At 61.2% G+C, this 15,743-nt stretch overlaps 1 pseudogene; it reads right to left on the reverse strand.

Moving 5' to 3' along the window:
* The window catches only part of LOC140203175 (cytochrome P450 2K1-like), a 210,827-nt pseudogene that overhangs the window by 102,263 nt on the left and 92,821 nt on the right, over nt 1–15,743 (reverse strand).

Raw genomic sequence — 15,743 nt, forward strand, 5'->3', positions numbered from 1 at the left:
CTCAGCTGGAGTGGAGGCCTCCGCAACCATGACTTGATTTAAGGACTTGTTTCAGCCAGGAGCCCGGCCATCCGGAATTAAATGTTGGCTTCGGGGCCCGACCCAATCGACAGCCCGGGCCCCTGGCAGCTGGAAGTGGCAGCGGTGATCGATTCCTGCGGAATACGTCCACCTACTTCAAAGAGCTGACAACAGCACACTGCATCGATGGAAACCTGGAAAGATGCACTATTTTCCGAGGAAACGTGGGAAAAGAGCTGGGCCACTGGTCAGATTGAAGCTGAAGGGTTTCAGGGTCCCTATGCCCACCATCCCACTAGCTCACACAGAGAGTGGTGAATCTGTGGAATTCTCTGCCACAGGAAACTGTTGAGGCCAGTTCATTGGCTATATTTAAGAGGGAGTTAGATATGGCCCTTGTGGCTACGGGGATCAGGGGGTATGGAGGGAAGGCTGGGGCGGGGTTCTGAGTTGGATGATCAGCCATGATCATAATAAATGGCGGTGCAGGCTCGAAGGGCCGAATGGCCTACTCCTGCACCTATTTTCTATGTTTCTATCAGCGAACTGAGGATAAGAACCCTGGCGTCACTGTCATGCCTCGCCAGTTCGTTGGTCCATTCTAGTGTGTGTACACCTCGTTTCCCGATTCCTTCGGACTGTTAGTTCTAAGCTCCGCACCATTCCCTAGATAATCTACGTAAACCTGTCTCCGCGTAAAGATTCTCCTGAATACCTGTTCCACGTTCGCGGCTGCGCTAACGCCTCACGACCCTGTCTCCGTGCCTGTGTCCTGCTCTTTGGTTCGTCCCCAGCCACGTGCTTGCAACAGAACGACCTGGCCAGAATGAACCCAGCGGACACGGACCCCGTGCAACAGGCCTTCGCCAGCCAGACCTACCTACTGGGCGCCCACGACCAACCGCTCAGAGAGGTCACGGAAAACCTTCGTGCGCTGTCCATGAATGTAAGGAAGGACAGTGAGCAGGTTGACCGGGTATCCGCTTCCCTTACTCCGTCCCTTCCAAGAACCCCGTCTGACCAAACCACACAGCCTGGGATGGCTACGCCCCTTGGGTCGACAACACAATCCCTTCGAGAGCCGTACGTACCCGAACCGGACCCCTACGCTGGGGACCAAGGGAAGTGCCAGGCCTTCTTATTACAATACTGTTTGGTCTGTGAGTAACAACCACGTACGTACACCTCGGACATATTAAAAATTGCGTACATCATTAGGCTGTTACCAGGGAATGCCTTGACATGGCCCACCGCGATCTGGGACAACCGACCAGAGGTCTGTTCCTCTTTCTCCTCCTTCGTCTCCGAAATGAGGAAGGGTTTTGAACAGCCCATTCGCGGTAAGGACGTCGCTAAGCGCTTGCTCACTCTCTGTCAGGGTTCGCGAAGCATAGCAAAATACTCCATCGAGTTCCGAACATTAGCGGCCGACTCTGGGTGGAAAGACGAGGTACTGTGGGAAGTGTTTCGGCAGGACCTCTCAGATAAGATAAAAGATGAATGGGCAGCGAGGGATGACGCGGACAGCCTGGACTCTCTGATCTCTCTTGCCACCAGGCTAGATAATCGATTTCAAGAGCGTCTGAGAGAGAAGACCAGTCGCCCCACTCCTCGGGTCATCCCATGGCCCACCTTACCATCTTCAGCCAGCCTCCCTTCCCCGGCCGCTCCAAGTATAGCTCCTGCTCCGACCGTCCCCACTATCCTGGGGGAGGAACCGATGCAGCTGGGATGGAACCGTCTCTCCCCTGCCGAAAGACTTCGGAGGCGGAGAGCAGGAGATTGTTACCATTGCGGCCAGCCTGGACATTTCCGGGATACCTGTCCTCTGCGGCCAAAGGGAGGGCTCACCAGTAGAACGGGGGACCCTGGTGAGCCGGACGACACTGCCTTCAGTCCCCCAGACACGGATGCAGATCCCGGCTACCGTGAACTATCAACAACAGTCCCAGTCCCTATCCGCCTTGGTGGATTCTGGTGCCGAGGGAAATCTGCTGGACGAGACCATAGTCTCCCGGACCAGAATACCTAGGGAGCCATTAAGCTCCCTTCTGGAGGCCCAGGCGCTGGGTGGAAAACTGCTGGCTTAGGTTACCACTATACGCCACCCCTGATCTTGATTCTGTCCGGAAACCATCGAGAGGAGGTAGCATTTAATCTCATCCACTCTCTGTAGTTCTCGGATAGCCCTGGCTGAACCAACACAACCCCTACATCGACTGGTGTAATGGGAAGATAGCCAGTTGGAGACCGTTTTGCCACGCCACCTGTCTGCGGTTGGCCCCATCCCCTAGGGAGGCTACCGCGATCTCGCCTGTCTTGGAACCCCTCGACTTGTCCGGAATCCCTGCAGAATACCATGACCTGGGACATGTATTCAGCAAACAACGGGCTCTTTCCCTGTATGACGGTATGATTGCGCTATCGACCTTCTCTCCGGGGCTTCGTTAACTACCAGCGTCTTTATAACTTGTCCTGACCGGAGAGAGCGGCCATGCGGAAATACATTCGTGAGTCCCTCGCGGCGGGCGTTATTCGACCTTCATCCTTCCCAGTGGGCGCCGGTTTCTTCGTTGCAGAGAAAAAGGACAGGTCGCTTTGTCCCTGTATTGATTACAGAGGCCTAAACAATATAACAGTTAAAAATAAGTACTTACTGCCCCTCATTAACTCGGCATTTGAACCAGCTCACGGAGCCACCAGCTTCAGAAGTTGGACCTTCGAGGCACCTACCATCTAGTCAGGATGAGGGAGGGAGACGAGTGGAACACGGCCTTTAGGCCACTTCGAACACGTGGTCATGCCGTTTGGCCTCGCCAATGCCCCTGCCGTTTCTCAATCCCTAATAAATGATGTGTTGAGGGACTTTATTAACCCCTTCGTGCTCGTCTACCTAGATGATACCTTATTATTTTCTATCAGCCTCCAGAAACACATTCACCATGTCCGTCTAGTCCTCCAGAGATTGCGGGAGAACAGGTTATTTGTGAAGGCGGAAAAGTGTGAGTTCCAAGTTCGCTAGGTCAGCTTCCTGGACTACATCATCGAGAGCGGGCAAGTGAGGGCAGATCCCGAGAAAATCAGGGCGATGGAAAAATGGACCAGACCCACGACCCGCAAACAACTTCAGCGGTTTCGGGGATTTGCAAACTTTTACCGCCGATTTATCAGGGATTACAGTCGGGTGGCGGCGCCCCTCACCCGACTTTCTTCTTCCACAACACCTTTTCTTTGGGACTCCGAGGCCGATTCCGCTTTCACGGAACGAAGGAGACATTTCATGACAGCGCCCATCCTGGTCCAACTGGACCCTTCCCCTCAATTCATTGTTGAGGTTGACGCCTCCGTCTCTGGGGTGGGAGCAGTCCTGTCCCAACGATCGAGTCCGGTCGAGAAGCTTCATTCTTGTGCCGCCTTTCCTCGCCGGCTGTCCCCCGCCGAGCTGAACTACGACGTGGGGAATCGGGAACTACTGGGGGTCAAGCTAGCATTGGAGGAGTGGAGGCACTGGCTGGAAGGGGCGGAACACCGGTTTCTTGTTTGGACTGATCATAAGAACCTGGGATTTATTCAGACCGCCAAACGTTTGAACTCCCGGCAGGCCCGTTGGCATTATTTTTTGGATGATTCAAGTTTTCTCTCACATACCGTCCAGGGTCCAAGAACGGGAAACCTGACGCGCTCTCCCGTCAATACAATTCCAAGGAGGACACTTCCAGCCCATAGACTATCCTCCCACAATCCTGTGTGGCGGCAACTCTCACCTGGGAAATTGAGTCCATAGTAAAGGAAACCCAACGGGATGACCGTGACCCCGGCAAGGGACCCGCCGATCACCTTTTTGTGCCTGATTCCGTCAGATCTCAGGTTCTCCTGTGGGGGCGCACATCTCGGTTCGCCTGCCACCCCGGGAGTGATCGTACCCGGGCTCTCCTGAAAAGACACTTTTGGTGGCCTTCCATGGAGGCGGATACCCGTTCCTATGTCTCTGCATGTTCCGCTGTGCCCGTGGAAATGCCTCCCATCGGCCACCTGCGGGATTACTTCCTCCCCTACCTGTCCCTGGTCGTCCTTATTCGCACATCGCCCTTGATTTCGTCACCGGTCTACACCCTTCACACGGAAGCACCACCGTACTCACCGTGGTAGACTGGTTCTCCAAGACGATGCACTTTGTAGCCCTCCCTCAACTCCCTTCTGCTCAGGAAACCGCAGACCCTCTCGTCCGCCTCCACGGAATTCCCGCGGACATCGTCTCCGATCGAGGTCCCCAATTGGGCTCGCAGTTAAGAAGGCCTTCTGTCAAGCCTTGGGTGCCTCAGTCAGCCTGTCATCCAGCTTCTACCCACAGACGAACCGGCAAACGGAACGGGTCAACCAGGATTTGTAGGTGTCGCTACGTTGTATAACAACTAACAACCTGTCTACCTGGAGCAGCCAGTTCGCGTGGGTTGAGTACGCGCGCAACTCTCTGGTTGGTACTGCCATCGGAAAGTCTCCCTTCGAGTGCTCCCTTGGGTACCAAACCCCGCTGTTGCCCGCGCAAGAAGAGATTGCGGTACCGTCTATTCAGGCCAATGTCGATCGGTGCCACAAGGTTTGGGAGGACACGCGCGCGGCCCTGAGGATTGCTGATCGACACCGGACTCCGCCTGAGTGTGGCTGACATCCAAAGTCATTGCTCTCAAAAACGAGCCAAAGAAACTCGCCCTCGCTTCCTGGGACCTTTCGAGGCCGGAAGTATCATCCATTCCATAGCAGTCCGACTTAAACCACCAAGATCTATGCATATCCACCCTACTTTTCAGGTTTCCCAATTAAAACCTCTTTCCGTCAGCCCCTTGTGTCCTCTGATCGAAACCCCTTCACCTGCCCGGATCATCAATAACCATCCGGCATACACCGTCCGGCGGCTTCTAGATGTGCGCCGTCGTGGCAGGGGTCTCCAATACCTGGTCGACTGGGAAGGGTACGTCCCGCTCCTTCATCCTGGACCCCTCCCTCATCCAAGACTTCCATTGGGACCATCCGGACAAGCCTAGACGCTCGCCTGGAGGCTCCCATTGAGGGGTTGTAGTATCATGGTCCCGTCCGGCATTGCCCTATCTTGCTATTATCTCCTTCATGAGGTCTTAATCCCCTCGTCTGATTTCCAATTATTCCCACTTTTAAGGTGACCATTCCATCTTCAGATCTTTTATTTTCTCAAGAGCCCTAGTCTAATTACAACAACATCACACATTACTGGCCTAGACACTCTCGGATCTCTGCCATACTGCTAGTGCCTTCCACATGAAGACTGATGCAAAATACTCAATCAGTTCATTCACCATTTCCTTTTCCCAAAATCACAGAACTTCCTCTCAGCATCATCTTCTAGCGGTCCAATATCTAATCTCGCCTCTCCTCTCACACTTCATAAAGCTGAAGAAACTTTTGGTATCCTCTTTAATATTATTGCCTACTTTACCTTTGTACTCCACTTTCCGTTCTTTATGACTGTTCAGTTGCCTCCTATTACCTCTTAAAAGCTTCCCACTCGTCTGACTTCCCATGAATTGTTGCTCTATTATATGCCCTCTTTGGTTTTTACGATGGGTTTGCCTTCTCTTGGAAGCCACGGTTATGTCATTCTGCCTTGAGAATATTTCTTCCTCTTTGGGATGTATATCTCCTGTACCTTCTGAATTGCCCCCAGATATTACAGCCATTGTTGTTCTGCCTTCATCCCTGATGGTGTTCCTTTCTGATCACTTTTGGATAGCTCGTCTCTCGTACCTCTGTATTTCTCTTTACTCCAGCGTAATACTGATACAACTGACTTTAGCTTCTCCTCAAATATCAGGGTGATTTCTATCATAGTATCACTTCTCTCCTCAGGGTTCCTTTACCTTAAAACAATACATTGCACAACACCCAATCTAGAATAGCTGATCCCCTAGTGGGCTCAACCATGAGCTATTCTAAAAGGATATCTCATACACAGTATAGAAAATCTCCCTCTTGGGATCCAGCACCAGTTTAATTTTCCTAATCTATCCGCATATTGAAGTACCTCCTGACTATCACAATATTTAACTTCTGATATATATTTTCTGTTTTCCATTATAGTTTGCAAACAACATCTTTACTACTGTTTAGGGGTTTATATATATTTCTCATCAGTCTTTTTATCCTTGCAGATCCTTAGCTCTACCCACAATAATGCAACACCTTGCTGTCCTATGTCACTCCTTTCGAACGATTTGATAACATTTATTAACAACAGACCACGCCATTCCCTCTTCCTACCAGCCTCTCCTTTAAATACAACATGTACCTGTCATGGTCCGGTCCTTGAAGTCAGTAGACCGGTTCACGGTCTGGTCCATCGAGCCTTGATCCAGGTTTTCCTGACAATCCTCTTTCTGGCTTGTTGAGCTCTAATTGAGTCAGCTGATGCTCTTAGGGGCTGGCTGAATATATACCTTCAGAAACCAGGGTGTGGCTGCTAGATTGTTCTTGTCCTTACTCCTTGTATCCCTTGCTCTGCCTTCTGTTTCCTCGCCTGAAGCCCTGCCTTGTCTTGCCGGTAACCCTCGCCTCGCCCGAAGTTCTCGTCTCGCATTGATTTGCCAGAAACCTTGCCTTGTGTTGCCGGTAACTCTCGCCTCGACGCGCCTGCAATCCTGTCCTGGAGCCACCCTGTACCTTGCTCCCTTCCTGTCCCTTGCCTCCGCCCAGGTAAACCAGGCCGTACTGCCGTTAACTGGGGTTGGTTCTTTCCCTTCCTGTCCCATGCCTCTGTCGGGTGGTGATCCGCGCCCTGCCCGGGAGGAGCCAACCAAGCCTCGCCTCAAGTCTCCTGCCTCCAGCCTCGCCTCGCCTCAAGTCTCCTGCCTCCAGCCTCCAGCGTCGCCTCGCCTCAAGTCTCCTGCCTCCAGCCTCGCCTCGCCTCAAGTCTCCTGCCCCCAGCCTCCAGCCTCGCCTCGCCTCAAGTCTCCTGCCTCCAGCCTCGCCTCCTCTCAAGTCTCCTGCCTCCAGCCTCCAGCCTCCAGCCTCGCCTCGCCTCAAGTCTCCTGCCTCCAGCCTCGCCTCGCCTCAAGTCTCCTGCCTCCAGCCTCCCCTCGCCTCAAGTCTCCTGCCTCCAGCCTCCAGCCTCGGCTCGCCTCGTCTCCAGCCTCCAGCATCCAGCCTCGCCTCGCCTCGTCTCCTGCCTCCAGCCTCCAGCCTCGCCTCGCCTCGTCTCCTGCCTCCAGCCTCCAGCCTCGCCTCGCCTCGTCTCCTGCCTCCAGCCTCCAGCCTCGCCTCGCCTCGTCTTCTGCCTCCAGCCTCCACTCGCCTCGTCTCCTGCCTCCAATCTCCAGCCTCGCCTCGCCTCGTCTCCTGCCTCCAGCCTCGCCTCGCCTCGCCTCGTCTCCTGCCTCCAGCCTCATCTCGCCTCGTCTCCTGCCTCCAGCCTCCAGCCTCCAGCCTCGCCTCGCCTCGTCTTCTGCCTCCAATCTCCAGCCTCGCCTCGCCTCGTCTCCTGCCTCCAATCTCCAGCCTCGCCTCGCCTCGTCTCCTGCCTCCAATCTCCAGCCTCGCCTCGCCTCGTCTCCTGCCTCCAATCTCCAGCCTCGCCTCGCCTCGTCTCCTGCCTCCAATCTCCAGCCTCGCCTCGCCTCGTCTCCTGCCTCCAATCTCCAGCCTCGCCTCGCCTCGTCTCCTGCCTCCAGCCTCCAGCCTCGCCTCGCCTCAAGTCTCCTGCCTCCAGCCTCGCCTCGCCTCAAGTCTCCTGCCTCCAGCCTCCCCTCGCCTCAAGTCTCCTGCCTCCAGCCTCCAGCCTCGGCTCGCCTCGTCTCCAGCCTCCAGCCTCCAGCCTCGCCTCGCCTCGTCTCCTGCCTCCAGCCTCCAGCCTCGCCTCGCCTCGTCTTCTGCCTCCAGCCTCCACTCGCCTCGTCTCCTGCCTCCAATCTCCAGCCTCGCCTCGCCTCGTCTCCTGCCTCCAGCCTCGCCTCGCCTCGCCTCGTCTCCTGCCTCCAGCCTCATCTCGCCTCGTCTCCTGCCTCCAATCTCCAGCCTCGCCTCGCCTCGTCTCCTGCCTCCAATCTCCAGCCTCGCCTCGCCTCGTCTCCTGCCTCCAATCTCCAGCCTCGCCTCGCCTCGCCTCCTGCCTCCAATCTCCAGCCTCGCCTCGCCTCGTCTCCTGCCTCCAATCTCCAGCCTCGGCTCGCCTCGTCTCCTGCCTCCAGCCTCCAGCCTCGCCTCGACTCGTCTCCTGCCTCCAGCCTCGCCTCGCCTCGTCTCCTGCCTCCAGCCTCCAGCCTCCAGCCTCGCCTCGCCTCGTCTTCTGCCTCCAGCCTCCAGCCTCGCCTCGCCTTGTCTCCTGCCTCCAATCTCCAGCCTCGCGTCGCCTCGTCTCCTGCCTCCAATCTCCAGCCTCGCCTGGCCTCGTCTCCTGCCTCCAATCTCCAGCCTCGCCTCGCCTCGTCTCCTGCCTCCAATCTCCAGCCTCACCTCGCCTCGTCTCCTGCCTCCAGCCTCGCCTCGCCTCGTCTCCTGCCTCCAGCCTCGCCTCACCTCGTCTCCTGCCTCCAGCCTCCAGCCTCGCATCGCCTCAAGTCTCCTGCCTCCAGCCTCCAGCCCCGCCTCGCCTCAAGTCTCCTGCCACCAGCCTCCAGCCTCGCCTCGCCTCAACTCTCCTGCCTCCAGCTTCGAGACTCGCCTCGCCTCAAGTCTCCTGCCTCCAGCCTCGCCTCGCCTCAAGTCTCCTGCCTCCAGCCTCCAGCCTCGCCTCGCCTCGTCTCCTGCCTCCAGCCTCCAGCCAAGCCTCGCCTCAAGTCTCCTGCCTCCAGCCTAGCCTCGCCTCAAGTCTCCTGCCTCCAGCCTCGCCTCGCCTCAAGCCTGCAGCCTCCAGCCGCGCCTCGCCTCCAGCCTCCAGCCTCGCCTCGCCTCGCCTCAAGTCTCCTGCCTCCAGCCTCCAGCCTCGCCTCGCCTCAAGTCTCCTGCCTCCAGCCTCCAGCCTTGCCTCGCCTCAAGTCTCCTGCCTCCAGCCTCCAGCCTCCAGCCTTGCCTCGCCTCAAGTCTCCTGCCTCCAGCCTCCAGCCTCGCCTCGCCTCGTCTCCTACCTCCAGCCTCGCCTCGCCTCGTCTCCTGCTTCCAGCCTAGCCTCGCCTCAAGTCTCCTGCCTCCAGCCTCGCATCGCCTCAAGTCTCCTGCCTCCAGCCTCCAGCCTTGCCTCGCCTCAAGTCTCCTGCCTCCAGCCTCCAGCCTCCAGCCTTGCCTCGCCTCAAGTCTCCTGCCTCCAGCCTCCAGCCTCGCCTCGCCTCGTCTCCTACCTCCAGCCTCGCCTCGCCTCGTCTCCTGCCTCCAGCCTCGCCTCGCCTCGTCTCCTGCCTCCAGCCTCCAGCCTCGCATCGCTTCAAGTCTCCTGCCTCCAGCCTCCAGCCTCGCATCGCCTCAAGCCTCCTGCCTCCAGCCTTGCCTCGCCTCAAGTCTCCTGCCTCCAGCCTCCAGCCTCCAGCCTCGCCTCGCCTCAACTCTCCTGCCTCCAGCTTCGAGACTCGCCTCGCCTCAAGACTCCTGCCTCCAGCCTCGCCTCGCCTCAAGTCTCCTGCCTCCAGCCTCCAGCCTCAGCTCGCCTCGTCTCCAGCCTCCAGCCTCCAGCCTCGCCTCGCCTCGTCTCCTGCCTCCAGCCTCCAGCCTCGACTCGCCTCGTCTCCTGCCTCCAGCCTCCAGCCTCGCCTCGCCTCGTCTCCTGCCTCCAGCCTCCAGCCTCGCCTCGCCTCGTCTTCTGCCTCCAGCCTCCACTCGCCTCGTCTCCTGCCTCCAATCTCCAGCCTCGCCTCGCCTCGTCTCCTCCCTCCAGCCTCGCCTCGCCTCGCCTCGTCTCCTGCCTCCAGCCTCATCTCGCCTCGTCTCCTGCCTCCAGCCTCCAGCCTCCAGCCTCGCCTCGCCTCTTCTGCCTCCAATCTCCAGCCTCGCCTCGCCTCGTCTCCTGCCTCCAATCTCCAGCCTCGCCTCGCCTCGTCTCCTGCCTCCAATCTCCAGCCTCGCCTCGCCTCGTCTCCTGCCTCCAATCTCCAGCCTCGCCTCGCCTCGTCTCCTGCCTCCAATCTCCAGCCTCGCCTCGCCTCGTCTCCTGCCTCCAATCTCCAGCCTCGCCTCGCCTCGTCTCCTGCCTCCAGCCTCCAGCCTCGCCTCGACTCGTGTCCTGCCTCCAGCCTCGCCTCGCCTCGTCTCCTGCCTCCAGCCTCCAGCCTCCAGCCTCGCCTCGCCTCGTCTTCTGCCTCCAGCCTCCAGCCTCGCCTCGCCTTGTCTCCTGCCTCCAATCTCCAGCCTCGCGTCGCCTCGTCTCCTGCCTCCAATCTCCAGCCTCGCCTGGCCTCGTCTCCTGCCTCCAATCTCCAGATTCGCCTCGCCTCGTCTCCTGCCTCCAATCTCCAGCCTCACCTCGCCTCGTCTCCTGCCTCCAGCCTCGCCTCGCCTCGTCTCCTGCCTCCAGCCTCGCCTCACCTCGTCTCCTGCCTCCAGCCTCCAGCCTCGCATCGCCTCAAGTCTCCTGCCTCCAGCCTCCAGCCCCGCCTCGCCTCAAGTCTCCTGCCACCAGCCTCCAGCCTCGCCTCGCCTCAACTCTCCTGCCTCCAGCTTCGAGACTCGCCTCGCCTCAAGTCTCCTGCCTCCAGCCTCGCCTCGCCTCAAGTCTCCTGCCTCCAGCCTCCAGCCTCGCCTCGCCTCGTCTCCTGCCTCCAGCCTCCAGCCAAGCCTCGCCTCAAGTCTCCTGCCTCCAGCCTCGCCTCGCCTCAAGTCTCCTGCCTCCAGCCTCGCCTCGCCTCAAGCCTGCAGCCTCCAGCCTCGCCTCGCCTCCAGCCTCCAGCCTCGCCTCGCCTCGCCTCAAGTCTCCAGCCTCCAGCCTCCAGCCTTGCCTCGCCTCAAGTCTCCTGCCTCCAGCCTCCAGCCTCCAGCCTTGCCTCGCCTCAAGTCTCCTGCCTCCAGCCTCCAGCCTCGCCTCGCCTCGTCTCCTACCTCCAGCCTCGCCTCGCCTCGTCTCCTACCTCCAGCCTCGCCTCGCCTCATCTCCTGCCTCCAGCCTCGCCTCGCCTCGTCTCCTGCCTCCAGCCTCCAGCCTCGCATCGCCTCAAGTCTCCTGCCTCCAGCCTCCAGCCTCGCATCGCCTCAAGCCTCCTGCCTCCAGCCTCCAGCCTTGCCTCGCCTCAAGTCTCCTGCCTCCAGCCTCCAGCCTCCAGCCTCGCCTCGCCTCAAGTCTCCTGCCACCAGCCTCCAGACTCGCCTCGCCTCAACTCTCCTGCCTCCAGCTTCGAGACTCGCCTCGCCTCAAGTCTCCTGCCTCCAGCCTCCAGCCTCGCCCCACCTCAAGTCTCCTGCCTCCAGCCTCCAGCCTCGCCTCGCCTCCAGTCTCAATTCTCCTGCCTCCAGCCTCCAGCCTTGCCTCGCCTCAAGTCTCCTGCCTCCAGCCTCGCCTCGCCTCAAGTCTCCTGCCTCCAGCCTCCAGCCTCGCCTCGCCTCGTCTCCTGCCTCCAGCCTCCAGCCAAGCCTCGCCTCAAGTCTCCTGCCTCCAGCCTAGCCTCGCCTCAAGTCTCCTGCCTCCAGCCTCGCCTCGCCTCAAGCCTGCAGCCTCCAGCCGCGCCTCGCCTCCAGCCTCCAGCCTCGCCTCGCCTCGCCTCAAGTCTCCTGCCTCCAGCCTCCAGCCTCGCCTCGCCTCAAGTCTCCTGCCTCCAGCCTCCAGCCTTGCCTCGCCTCAAGTCTCCTGCCTCCAGCCTCCAGCCTCCAGCCTTGCCTCGCCTCAAGTCTCCTGCCTCCAGCCTCCAGCCTCGCCTCGCCTCGTCTCCTACCTCCAGCCTCGCCTCGCCTCGTCTCCTGCTTCCAGCCTAGCCTCGCCTCAAGTCTCCTGCCTCCAGCCTCGCATCGCCTCAAGTCTCCTGCCTCCAGCCTCCAGCCTTGCCTCGCCTCAAGTCTCCTGCCTCCAGCCTCCAGCCTCCAGCCTTGCCTCGCCTCAAGTCTCCTGCCTCCAGCCTCCAGCCTCGCCTCGCCTCGTCTCCTACCTCCAGCCTCGCCTCGCCTCGTCTCCTGCCTCCAGCCTCGCCTCGCCTCGTCTCCTGCCTCCAGCCTCCAGCCTCGCATCGCTTCAAGTCTCCTGCCTCCAGCCTCCAGCCTCGCATCGCCTCAAGCCTCCTGCCTCCAGCCTTGCCTCGCCTCAAGTCTCCTGCCTCCAGCCTCCAGCCTCCAGCCTCGCCTCGCCTCAACTCTCCTGCCTCCAGCTTCGAGACTCGCCTCGCCTCAAGACTCCTGCCTCCAGCCTCGCCTCGCCTCAAGTCTCCTGCCTCCAGCCTCCAGCCTCAGCTCGCCTCGTCTCCAGCCTCCAGCCTCCAGCCTCGCCTCGCCTCGTCTCCTGCCTCCAGCCTCCAGCCTCGACTCGCCTCGTCTCCTGCCTCCAGCCTCCAGCCTCGCCTCGCCTCGTCTCCTGCCTCCAGCCTCCAGCCTCGCCTCGCCTCGTCTTCTGCCTCCAGCCTCCACTCGCCTCGTCTCCTGCCTCCAATCTCCAGCCTCGCCTCGCCTCGTCTCCTCCCTCCAGCCTCGCCTCGCCTCGCCTCGTCTCCTGCCTCCAGCCTCATCTCGCCTCGTCTCCTGCCTCCAGCCTCCAGCCTCCAGCCTCGCCTCGCCTCTTCTGCCTCCAATCTCCAGCCTCGCCTCGCCTCGTCTCCTGCCTCCAATCTCCAGCCTCGCCTCGCCTCGTCTCCTGCCTCCAATCTCCAGCCTCGCCTCGCCTCGTCTCCTGCCTCCAATCTCCAGCCTCGCCTCGCCTCGTCTCCTGCCTCCAATCTCCAGCCTCGCCTCGCCTCGTCTCCTGCCTCCAATCTCCAGCCTCGCCTCGCCTCGTCTCCTGCCTCCAGCCTCCAGCCTCGCCTCGACTCGTGTCCTGCCTCCAGCCTCGCCTCGCCTCGTCTCCTGCCTCCAGCCTCCAGCCTCCAGCCTCGCCTCGCCTCGTCTTCTGCCTCCAGCCTCCAGCCTCGCCTCGCCTTGTCTCCTGCCTCCAATCTCCAGCCTCGCGTCGCCTCGTCTCCTGCCTCCAATCTCCAGCCTCGCCTGGCCTCGTCTCCTGCCTCCAATCTCCAGATTCGCCTCGCCTCGTCTCCTGCCTCCAATCTCCAGCCTCACCTCGCCTCGTCTCCTGCCTCCAGCCTCGCCTCGCCTCGTCTCCTGCCTCCAGCCTCGCCTCACCTCGTCTCCTGCCTCCAGCCTCCAGCCTCGCATCGCCTCAAGTCTCCTGCCTCCAGCCTCCAGCCCCGCCTCGCCTCAAGTCTCCTGCCACCAGCCTCCAGCCTCGCCTCGCCTCAACTCTCCTGCCTCCAGCTTCGAGACTCGCCTCGCCTCAAGTCTCCTGCCTCCAGCCTCGCCTCGCCTCAAGTCTCCTGCCTCCAGCCTCCAGCCTCGCCTCGCCTCGTCTCCTGCCTCCAGCCTCCAGCCAAGCCTCGCCTCAAGTCTCCTGCCTCCAGCCTCGCCTCGCCTCAAGTCTCCTGCCTCCAGCCTCGCCTCGCCTCAAGCCTGCAGCCTCCAGCCTCGCCTCGCCTCCAGCCTCCAGCCTCGCCTCGCCTCGCCTCAAGTCTCCAGCCTCCAGCCTCCAGCCTTGCCTCGCCTCAAGTCTCCTGCCTCCAGCCTCCAGCCTCCAGCCTTGCCTCGCCTCAAGTCTCCTGCCTCCAGCCTCCAGCCTCGCCTCGCCTCGTCTCCTACCTCCAGCCTCGCCTCGCCTCGTCTCCTACCTCCAGCCTCGCCTCGCCTCATCTCCTGCCTCCAGCCTCGCCTCGCCTCGTCTCCTGCCTCCAGCCTCCAGCCTCGCATCGCCTCAAGTCTCCTGCCTCCAGCCTCCAGCCTCGCATCGCCTCAAGCCTCCTGCCTCCAGCCTCCAGCCTTGCCTCGCCTCAAGTCTCCTGCCTCCAGCCTCCAGCCTCCAGCCTCGCCTCGCCTCAAGTCTCCTGCCACCAGCCTCCAGACTCGCCTCGCCTCAACTCTCCTGCCTCCAGCTTCGAGACTCGCCTCGCCTCAAGTCTCCTGCCTCCAGCCTCCAGCCTCGCCCCACCTCAAGTCTCCTGCCTCCAGCCTCCAGCCTCGCCTCGCCTCCAGTCTCAATTCTCCTGCCTCCAGCCTCCAGCCTTGCCTCGCCTCAAGTCTCCTGCCTCCAGCCTCCAGACTCGCCTCGCCTCGTCTCCTGCCTCCAGCCTCCAGCCAAGCCTCGCCTCAAGTCTCCTGCCTCCAATCTCCAGCCTTGCCTCGCCTCAAGTCTCCTGCATCCAGCCTCCAGACTCGCCTCGCCTCGTCTCCTGCCTCCAGCCTCCAGCCAAGCCTCGCCTCAAGTCTCCTGCCTCCAATCTCCAGCCTCGCCTCGCCTCGTCTCCTGCCTCCAGCCTCCAGCCTCGCCTCGCCTCAAGTCTCCTGCCTCCAATCTCCAGCCTCGCCTCGCCTCGTCTCCTGCCTCCAATTTCCAGCCTCGCCTCGCCTCGTCTCCTGCCTCCAATCTCCAGCCTCGCCTCGCCTCGTCTCCTGCCTCCAGCCTCCAGCCTCGCCTCGCCTCGTCTCCTGCCTCCAGCCTCGCCTCGCCTCGTCTCCTGCCTCCAGCCTCGCCTCGCCTCGCCTCGCCTCGCCTCGTCTCCTGCCTCCAGCCTCCAGCCTCGCCTCGCCTCGTCTCCTGCCTCCAGCCTCCAGTCTCCAGCCTCGACTCGCCTCGTCTTCTGCCTCCAGCCTCCAGCCTCGCCTCGCCTTGTCTCCTGCCTCCAATCTCCAGCCTCGCCTCGCCTCGTCTCCTGCCTCCAATCTACAGCCTCGCCTGGCCTCGTCTCCTGCCTCCAATCTCCAGCCTCGCCTCGCCTCGTCTCCTGCCTCCAGCCTCGCCTCGCCTCGCCTCGCCTCGCCTCGTCTCCTGCCTCCAGCCTCCAGTCTCCAGCCTCGACTCGCCTCGTCTTCTGCCTCCAGCCTCCAGCCTCGCCTCGCCTTGTCTCCTGCCTCCAATCTCCAGCCTCGCCTCGCCTCGTCTCCTGCCTCCAATCTACAGCCTCGCCTGGCCTCGTCTCCTGCCTCCAATCTCCAGCCTCGCCTCGCCTCGTCTCCTGCCTCCAAACTCCAGCCTCGCCTCGCCTCTTCTCCTGCCTCCAATCTCCAGCCTCACCTCGCCTCGTCTCCTGCCTCCAGCCTCGCCTCGCCTCGTCTCCTGCCTCCAGCCTCACCTCACCTCGTCTCCTGCCTCCAGCCTCACCTCACCTCGTCTCCTGCCTCCAGCCTCCAGCCTCGCATCGCCTCAAGTCTCCTGCCTCCAGCCTCCAGCCCCGCCTCGCCTCAAGTCTCCTGCCACCAGCCTCCAGCCTCGCCTCGTCTCAACTCTCCTGCCTCCAGCTTCGAGACTCGCCTCGCCTCAAGTCTCCTGCCTCCAGCGTCGCCTCACCTCAAGTCTCCTGCCTCCAGCCTCCAGCCTCGCCTCGCCTCGTCTCCTGCCTCCAGCCTCCAGCCAAGCCTCGCCTCAAGTCTCCTGCCTCCAGCCTCGCCTCGCCTCAAGTCTCCTGCCTCCAGCCTCGCCTCGCCTCAAGCCTGCAGCCTCCAGCCTCGCCTCGCCTCGCCTCAAGTCTCCTGCCTCCAGCCTCGCCTCGCCTCAAGTCTCCTGCCTCCAGCCTCGCCTCGCCTCAAGTCTCCTGCCTCCAGCCTCCAGCCTCGCATCGCCTCAAGTCTCCTGCCTCCAGCCTCCAGCCTTGCCTCGC

The sequence above is a fragment of the Mobula birostris genome, chromosome 9 (assembly GCF_030028105.1).
Source record: "Mobula birostris isolate sMobBir1 chromosome 9, sMobBir1.hap1, whole genome shotgun sequence".
Classification (NCBI taxonomy): Eukaryota; Metazoa; Chordata; class Chondrichthyes; order Myliobatiformes; family Myliobatidae; genus Mobula; species Mobula birostris.